The sequence below is a fragment of the Coregonus clupeaformis genome, chromosome 27 (genome assembly GCF_020615455.1).
Source record: "Coregonus clupeaformis isolate EN_2021a chromosome 27, ASM2061545v1, whole genome shotgun sequence".
In the NCBI taxonomy this organism is placed as follows: domain Eukaryota; kingdom Metazoa; phylum Chordata; class Actinopteri; order Salmoniformes; family Salmonidae; genus Coregonus; species Coregonus clupeaformis.
In genome coordinates this window covers 3280721-3290247 of record NC_059218.1, presented here as the reverse complement: position 1 = coordinate 3290247, position 9527 = coordinate 3280721, and positions in this window count along the sequence as shown.

Below are 9527 nucleotides of genomic sequence, written 5' to 3'. Positions count from 1 at the left end.
TCCCGAGGATATAGTGTCTGATCGGGGTCCCCAGTTCACCTCTAGAGTCTGGAGGGCGTTCATGGAACGCTTGGGGGTCTCGGTTAGCCTTACCTCGGGTTACCACCCGGAGAGTAATGGGCAGGTGGAGAGAGTAAACCAGGATGTGGGTAGGTTTCTGAGATCCTATTGCCAGGGCCGGCCGGAGGAGTGGTCGGGGTATATCCCCTGGGCAGAGATGGCTCAGAACTCTCTCCGCCACTCCTCTACTAACCTGACCCCCTTTTCAGTGTGTGTTAGGTTATCAGCCGGTTCTGGCACCATGGCATCAGAGCCAGATCGAGGCTCCTGCGGTGGATGAGTGGTTTCGGCGCTCGGAGGAGACGTGGAACGCTGCCCATGTCCATCTGCAGCGGGCCATCCGCAGGCAGAAGGCGAGCGCCGACCTCCACCGCAGTGAGGGTCCAGTCTACGCCCCTGGAGATCGAGTCTGGCTCTCGACTCGAAACCTGCCCCTTCGCCTGCCCTGCCGGAAGCTTGGCCGGCGGTTTGTGGGGCCATTTAAAGTCCTGAAGAGATTGAATGAGGTGTGTTACAGGTTGCAACTGCCCAATGACTATCGTATTAACCCCTTATTCCATGTGTCTCTCCTCAGGCCGATGGTAGCTGGTCCACTCCAGGAGAGTGAGATAAGGGAGACCCCTCCGCCCCCACTGGACATCGAGGGGGCTCCGGCGTACTCAGTCCGGTCCATCGTGGATTTGAGATGTCGGATGGGGGGTCTACAATATCTCGTGGAGTGGGAGGGGTACGGTCCGGAGGAACGGTGCTGGGTGCCTCAGAGGGACATTTTAGATCCATCCCTCCTGACTGAGTTCCATCGCAGTCATCCTACGCGCCCTGCTCCACATCCTCCTGGCCGTCCCCGAGGCCGGGGTCGGTGCACGGCTGGAGCAGCGCGTCAAGGGGGGGGGGTACTGTCACGAATTCCGCCGAGGCTGCTCCTCCTCCTTGTTCGGGCAGGCTTCGGCGTTCGTCGTCCCCGGAGTACTAGCTGCTACCGTTTGATGTTCTCTGTGTTTGTTTGGTTTTGTCTGTTTGGTGCACCTGTGTCTTATCCTGTCCTGATTATGTCACCTATAAGTTTCCTTTGGTTTTGTTTGTAGTTGTGTGTGGTTGTACGCCTGTCTGTTGAGGTTTTGGATTTTGCATTCTTGTTATTAAGTGTATTGATGCACTGTTTGCGCATCGCTTATGTTTAGTGTTTTACGCACTGTTTTGCGTATCGCTCGCCTCCGTTATTTGAGGCCCTTTATTTTGTATTGTCATTTGCTGACAAGTAAAGTCTGTTTGGACTAAGCTTCTGTGTGCTGCGCCTGACTCCAACACCACATCCACCTCCAAACACTGACACAAATCTAATGATACTGTACATAAAAAAAATTATTCCATACATTGTGGGAGGATAACCAACCTTCCAATTAATGGCAATAATTTATTAGCCACTATAAATGCTAGGTTACAGTCTCCAGTATCAACGTTTCCAAGCAAACAAAAACAGGGAAAAGGGAGAATCTGTAGAACATACTCTTTGCCAGAATTCAGCCAGCGTTCACAAGACCACAACATATGCAAATACAGTGATCGAAAAAAGTATTTGATCCCCTGCTGATTTTGTACGTTTTCCCACTGACAAAGAAATGATCAGTCTATAATTTTAATGGTAGGTTTATTTGAACAGTGAGAGACAGAATAACAACAAAAAAATACAGAAAAACGCATGTCAAAATTGTTTTAAATTGATTTGCATTTTAATTAGGGAAATAAGTATTTGACCCACTCTCAATCAGAAAAATGTCTGGCTCCCAGGTGTCTTTTATACAGGTAACGAGCTAAGATTAGGAGCACTCTTAAAGGCAGTGCTCCTAATCTCAGTTTGTTACCTGTATAAAAGACACCTGTCCTCAGAAGCAATCAATCAATCAGATTCCAAACTCTCCACCATGGCCAAGACCAAAGAGCTCTCCAAGGATGTCAGGGACAAGGTAGGCCACCAGTACTTACCGGTCAGGCAGCGCATTGTACGGCCAGTACCTGGGTGACCAGAGGAGGGGGACGTGTGTGCCCAATAGATCAGACGGTCACGGACAAGAGACGGCACGTACCACAGCCCAGCTCATCACTGAGATGGAGATGGCTCTGTGCGTAACGCCCGCTTTATGTCCGCGTCCACCACCCACACTACCGGTGCCACGATGCAGGAGGCCGGGAGTATGGGGGTGTTGTCTGTGGGCCTCTCCTCTGTGTCGTATAGCCGTGACAGTGCGTCTGCCTTCACGTTCTTTGTACCCAGTATGTAGGACAGTGTAAAATCTAACCGGGTGAAGAACAGGGCCCATCTGGCCTGGCGAGGGTTCAGCCACCTTGCTGCCCGGATGTACTCCAGGTTACGGTGGTCAGTCCAGATGAGGAAAGGGTGTTACGCCCCCTTGAGCCAGTGCCTCCACAGAGTCAGGGCTCTGACAACAGCCAACAGCTCCCGATCACCAACGTCGTAGTTCTGCTCGGGTGGCGCGCCCGAGCGATGAGATAGGACAGCGCCTATCCCTACCTCGGACGCATCCACCTCCACTATGAATGGTAATGATGGATTGGGATGGGCCAGCACCGGGGCTGAGGTGAACAGAGAACTCAGGTTACTGAAAGCCCTGTCAGCCTCAGCAGACCAGCGGAGCCGGGACAGCACACCCTTCAACAGAGAGGTGATGGGAGCTGTGACCTTGCCAAAGCCCCGGATAAACCTCCGATAGTAATTGGCAAAGCCAATAAAAAGCTGCACCTACTTTACCGTGGTTGGAGTCGGCCAATTATGCACGGCTGAAATGCGGTCTCCCTCCATCTCCACACCTGAGGTGGTGATGCAGTATCCGAGGAAGGAGACGGACTGTTGGAAAAACAGACACTTTTCTGACATGGCATAAAGGTCATGTTCCAACAGTCGGCCCAGCACTTTGCTAACCAGGGACACATGCTCAGCGCATGTAGCGGAATACACCAGAATGTCATCGATGTAGAACACCATACCGCGACCAAGCATGTCCCGAAACACCTCGTTCACAAAGGACTGGAAGACTGATGGAGCATTCATCAAACCGTACGGCATCACCAGGTATTCGTAATGCCCCGTGGTTGTGCTGAATGCTGTCTTCCACTAGTACCCTTCTCGGACACGCACCAGGTTGTACGCACTCCAGAGATCTAATTTTGAGAAGAAGCGCACTCCATGCATTGACTCGATGACAGATGGAATGAGGGGTAGCGGATAACTATAACGAATTGTCCCCTTATTAAGTGCTCGGTAATCAATGAAAGGGCGCAGACCTCCGTCTTTCTTCTTCACAAAAAAGAAACTTGAGGAGACGGGCGAAGTGGAGGGACGTATAAACCCCTGGTGCAGGGACTCAGAGACATTTGTCTCCATCGCCTCCGTTTCAGCCTGCGATGGGATATACATGACTCCTGGGAGGCACAGCGTCTACCCGGAGGTTTATCGCACAATCCCACGCCCAATGAGGTGGTAATTTGGTCGCCTGCATGTGTGCGCAAAATCGAGGTATTCGGGGGGAATGCGCACGGTGGAGGTAGTCTGGACTTTCCACCGTGGTTGCACCAATGGAAACAGCTAGACACCTACCCTGACACTCTCGCGACCACCCCGTGAGAACCCTCTAAGGCCATGAAAAGGTGGGGTTGTGTAGTGCTAACCAGGGAAGACCCAACACAACAGGGAAATCGGGAGACTCAATAATAAAAAAGGTGACTTGCTCTCTATGGGTCTCTTGCATAACCATTGTGACTGATGCTGTAACTTCCCTAACGAACCCTGACCCTAATGGTCGACTGTCGAGTGCTTTGATGGGCAGTGGAATGGATAGGGGAACCAATGTAATACCTAGACTATGAGCTAATGACCTGGCCATAAAGTCCCCAGCTGCGCTTGAGTCGACCGGCGCCTTACACTGGGGAACTACCACGTAATCAGGGAAGTGGACGTGTATGGTAAAGTGCCCTGCCTGCCGCCTCCAGACCCAAAAGCACGCTGACGACAGCATGCAGTAGAATGTCCTCTCGTGCCTCTCGTGTCGTCCTCCGCTCTCCCAGATCATTGACCCACCCAGCTCCATCGGAATGTCATTCGGATTGAAGGGAGGTGAAACAAGCAGGCCCCCTACAAGATGTCCTCTTGAAGCCAACAGATTGTCCAACCGGATGGCCATGTCCACCAGCTTGTTGAAAGTCAACGTGTCATCCCATCAGGCTAGCTCCGTTCCACCCCGACCTAAACGCTAGAGTTTGAAACTCCAGGGCAAAGTCCTGCGCAGTCCTCGTCCCCTGCCTCAGTTGGACCAGCCGCTCGCCTGCCTCTCTTCCTTCGGGCGAGTGATCGAAGACTGCCCGGAAAAGGCGAGCAAACTCCCCGTAGTTGTCCAACGCGTCTCCTCCTTCACTCAAGACCGCGTTGGCCCACTCCAGGGCTTTCCCCGAGAGGCAGGAGACGAGGGCGGACACCTTCTCCCGCTCCGATGGAGCCGGGCTGATGATAGAAAAGCAGAGGTCCAGCTGCAGGAGGAATCCCTGGCAGCGGGCAGCTGACCCGTCATACTCCCTCGGTCGGGATAGGTGAATCCCTCTGGGTGCTGAGGTGTGGGTGGCTGGATCCGGTCACTCAGCTGGTCCCAAAGGGTCGGGTCCTCTCCTCTCCAGGCATTGGATGACCGGGAGAACCCAATCCAACGCTTCTCCCAAGCTGGATAGCATAGTAGAATGCTCCCGGACCCGCGCCACGACTCCAGGCATGTTCTCTTCTCCTGCTGACTCCATGTTCGGGTGTGTGATTCTGTAGAAGAGTCAGAATATCAATCTTCAATGGTTTGGCCGATGGTTTCATCGTTTGATTCAGGTCTAGTTTGATTGAGGCAAAAAAAATAGCTAATGTAAGCCAACTTTTGGCCAGCTCTCTCTCTAACCGTACATCAACTGGCGAAAGCTTTCCAAGTTCGTTTACTTCTGAAACATGACAAAACATGTCCATACAAACAGCTGCTGTTTGATAGTAGTAATAGCCACCTGATATCGCTATCTGACAGATACAGCACATTCGGAAAGTATTCAGAACCCTCGACTTTTCAACATTTTGTTACCTTACAGCCTTATGTAAATGAAATATTTCAGTTTTTTATTTGTAATACATTTGCAAACATTTAAAAAAAAAATGGTTTTTGCTTTGTCAATGGTTTTTGCTTTGTCATGATGAGGTATTGTGTGTAGATTAATTAGGGGAAAATAGTCCGGGTAGCCATGATTAGCTGTTCAGGAGTCTTATAGCTTGGGGGTAGAAGCTGTTGAGAAGCCTTTTGGACCTAGACTTGGCTCTCCGGTACCGCTTGCCGTGTGGTAGCAGAGAGAACAGGCTATGACTATGGTGGCTGGAGTCTTTGACAATTTTGAAGGCCTTCCTCTGACCGCCTGGTATAGAGGTCCTGGATGGCAGGAAGCTTGGCCCCAGTGATGTACTGGGCCGTACGCACTACCCTCTGTAGTGCCTTGCGGTTGGAGGCCGAGCAGTTGCCATACCAGAAGGTGATGCAACCAGTCAGGATGCTCTCGATGGTGCAGCTGTATAACTTTTTGATGATCTGAGGACCCATGCCAAATCTTTTCAGTCTCCTGAAGGGGAATAGGCTTTGTCGTGCCCTCTTCACGACTGTCTTGGTGTGTTTGGGCCACGATAGTTCGTTGGTGATGTGGACACCAAGGAACTTGAAGCTCTCAACCTGTTCCACTACAGCCCTGTCGATGAGAATGGGGGCGTGCTCAGTCCTCTTTTTTTTCCTGTAGTCCACAATCATCTCATTTGTCTTGGTCACGTTGAGGGAGAGGTTGTTATCCTGGCACCACACAGCCAGGTCTCTGACCTCCTCCCTCTAGGCTGTCTCATCGTTGTCGGTGATCAGGCCTACCACTGTTGTGTCGTCGGCAAACTTAATGATGGTGTTGGAGTCGTGCCTGGCCATGCAGTCATGAAGGAACAGGGAGTACAGGAGGGGACTGAGCACGCACCTCTGAGGGGCCCCCATGTTGAGGATCAGCGTGGCAAATGTGTTGTTACCTACCCTAACCACCTGGGGGCAGCCCGTCAGGAAGTCCAGGATCCAGTTGCAGAGGGAGGTGTTTAGTCCCAGGATCCTTAGCTTAGTGATGAGCTTTGAGGGCGCTATGGTGGTGAACGCTGAGCTGTAGTCAATTAATAGCATTCTCACGTAGGTGTTCCTCTTGTCCAGGTGGGAAAGGGCAGTGTGTAGTGCAATAGAGATTGCATCATCTGTGGATCTGTTGGGCGGTATGCAAATTGGAGTGGGTCTAGGGTTTCTGGGATAATGGTGTTGATGTGAGCCATGACCAGCCTTTCAAAGCACTTCATGGCTACAGATGTCAGTGCTACGGGTTGGTAGTCATTTAGGCAGGTTATCTTAGTGTCCTTGGGCACGGGAACTATGGTGGTCTGCTTGAAACATTTTGGTATTACAGACTCAGTCAGGGACATGTTGAAAATGTCAGTGAAGACACTTGCCAGTTGGTCAGCACATGCTCGGAGTACACGTCCTGGTAATCCGTCTGGCCCTGCGGGCGTTGTGAATGTTGACCTGCTTAAAAGTCTTACTCACATCAGCTACGGAGAGCGTGATCACATAGTAATCCGGAACAGCTGGTGCTCTCATGCATGTTTCAGTGTTGCTTGCCTCGAAGCGAGCACAGAAGTGGTTTAGCTCGTCTGGTAGGCTTGTGTCACTGGGCAGCTCGCAGCTGTGCTTCCCTTTGTAGTCTGTAATAGTTTTCAAGCCCTGCCACATCTGACGAGCGTCAGAGCCGGTGTAGTATGATTCAATCTTAGTCCTTTATTGACTCTTTGCCTGTTTGATGGTTCGTCGGAGGGCATAGCGAGATTTCTTATAAGCGTCCGGGTTAGAGTCCCAGGCTCACCGGTAGGAGCGAGTACTCTGGTGGGCTATAAGGATAACCTTTCCTCTCCACTTACTTGCACCCCCTTTCAAGCCATCTTGCTGTGGGGGAACAAGTCGAATTCTCTCCGGGTACTCATCGGTACCGATGAGAGTTTTATGGACGCTACCCTGGTGTCCGAGCTGGGCATCCCCACTCAGCCCCTTTCCATTTTCATGGACATTAGAGCGCAGGACGGGCGCTCTATAGGCCGGGTCACCCACAATACCACCCCCATCAACCTACAAGTATCAGGGAACCATAGCGAGACAATCCAATTCTTCCTAATTACGTCTCCTCAGGTTCACGTGGTATTGGGTTTCTCTTGGCTCCAGCAACACAACCACTTTATTGACTGGTCTACTGGTGCCATCATGGGCTGGAGCCCGTTCTGCCACGTTCATTGCCTGAAGTCAGCGCAGCCTGCCCCGGGACGCCTTCCTGGGGCTCAGAAGTTGCCTCGGACCTCTACGCCATTCCCGCGGAGTACCAGGACCTCCGGGAGATGTTCAGTAAGACCCAGGCCACTTCGCTTACACCACACCAAACTCACGACTGCGGAATCAACCTTCTTCCAGGCACCACTCCTCCCCGGGGACGGCTGTACTCGCTGTCGGGTCCAGAGACCAAGGCTATGGAGACCTACATTGAGGACTCCCTAGCTGTTTGATTCATCCGTACTTCTGCCTCCTCCGCCGGCACAGGGTTCTTCTTTGTGGAGAAGAAGGACAAAACCCAGCGCCCGTGCATCGACTACTGGGGCCTCAACGACATCACGGTAAAGAGCCGCTAACCCACTACCACACATCTCCTCGGCCTTCGAGCCGCTCCAGGGGGCCAACGTGTTCTCCAAAATGAACCTACGGAACGCCTACCACCTGTTGCAGATACGGGAGGGGGACAAGTGGAAGACTGCCTTCAACGCGGCCAGCGGTCACTACGAGTATCTGGTCATGCCATTTGGCCGTACCAATGCTCCAGCTGTGTTCCAGGCCCTGGTTAATGATGTTCTCTGCGACATATTGAACCGGTTCATCTTTGTCTATCTCAACAACATCCTCGTCTTCTCCCGTTCCGCCCAAGAACACGTGCTCCACGTCCGACAGGTCCTCCAACGCCTCCTGGAGAACCAGCCTTTTGTGAAAGTGGAGAAATGCGAATTCCATCGCTCCACCATCCCCTTCCTGGGCTACATCATTGCTGCAGGGAGTGTACAGATGGATACCGGGAAGGTAAGAGTGGTGGTGGATTGGCCCCAGCCTACATCAAGAGTGCAGCTGCAACGTTTCCTGGGATTCGCCAACTTTTATCACCGCTTTATCCGGGGTTACAGCACCCTGGCTTCCCCCCTGTCTGCACTCACCTCTCTCAAGGTTCCGTTCACATGGTTCCCAGCTGCTGACCGGGTGTTCCGGGACATGAAACACCGTTTCACTACTACTCCCATCTTGGTTCAGCCTGATCCATCCCTCCAGTTCGTGGTGGAGGCCGATGCTTCGGAAGTCGGAGTGGGGGCGGTCCTGTCCCAGCGTTCGGCCCTGGACCTCAAGTTACATCCCTGCGCCTTCTTCTCCCATTGCCTCAACACCACGGAGAGGAATTACAATGTGGGGATATGTGAGCTTCTCGAGGTGAAGATGGCAATGGAGGAGTGGAGGCACTGGCTGGAGGGGGCGGAACATTTGTTCATTGTGTGGACAGACCACAAGAACTTGGAATATCTCCGCACCGCCAAGCGTCTCAATTCTAGGCAAGCTAGGTGGGCCCTGCTTTTCACCTGGTTCAACTTCTCCCTCTCATACCAACCAGGATCCAAGAATGTCAAGCCAGATGCCGCTGTCACACCGCTATAGCCCCATGGCTACATCCCCGGAATCCGAGACCATCCTTCCCACCTCGTGCTTGGCGACGGCACTCAGTTGGGAAATAAGGAAGCAGGTCCGGGAGGCGCGGCGTTCCCCCGGGGGCCCAGATAACCGGATGTTTGTTCCTGACGCTGTCCGCTCCTCGGTCCTGGAGTGGGCCCACTCCTCCAGGCTTGCCTGCCACCCGGGCTACCGTCAGACCCTGGCCTTTGTGCAACAACGCTTTTGGTGGCCTACCATGGTTCCCGACGTCTCCGCGTTCGTCGCGGCCTGCAAGATCTGTGCGCAGAACAAGACTCCTCTGCAAGCTCCGGCTGGTCTCCTCCAACCTCTGCCTGTTCCTCACCATCCCTGGTCTCACATATCCCTGGATTTGTCTGATGGTAACACCGCCATCCTGACAGTTGTGGACCAGTTTTCCAAAGCCACCCACTTCATTCCTCTCCCCAAGCTACCCTCCGTCAAAGAGACGGCCCAGCTCAAGGTACAGCACGTCTTCCGGATCCATGGACTCCCAGTGGACCCTCAGTTCTCGTCCCGGTTCTGAAAGGCGTTCTGCACACTCATTGGGTCGTCGGCCAGTCTGTCCTACAGTTTCCACCCTCAGTCCAACGGCCAGTCGGA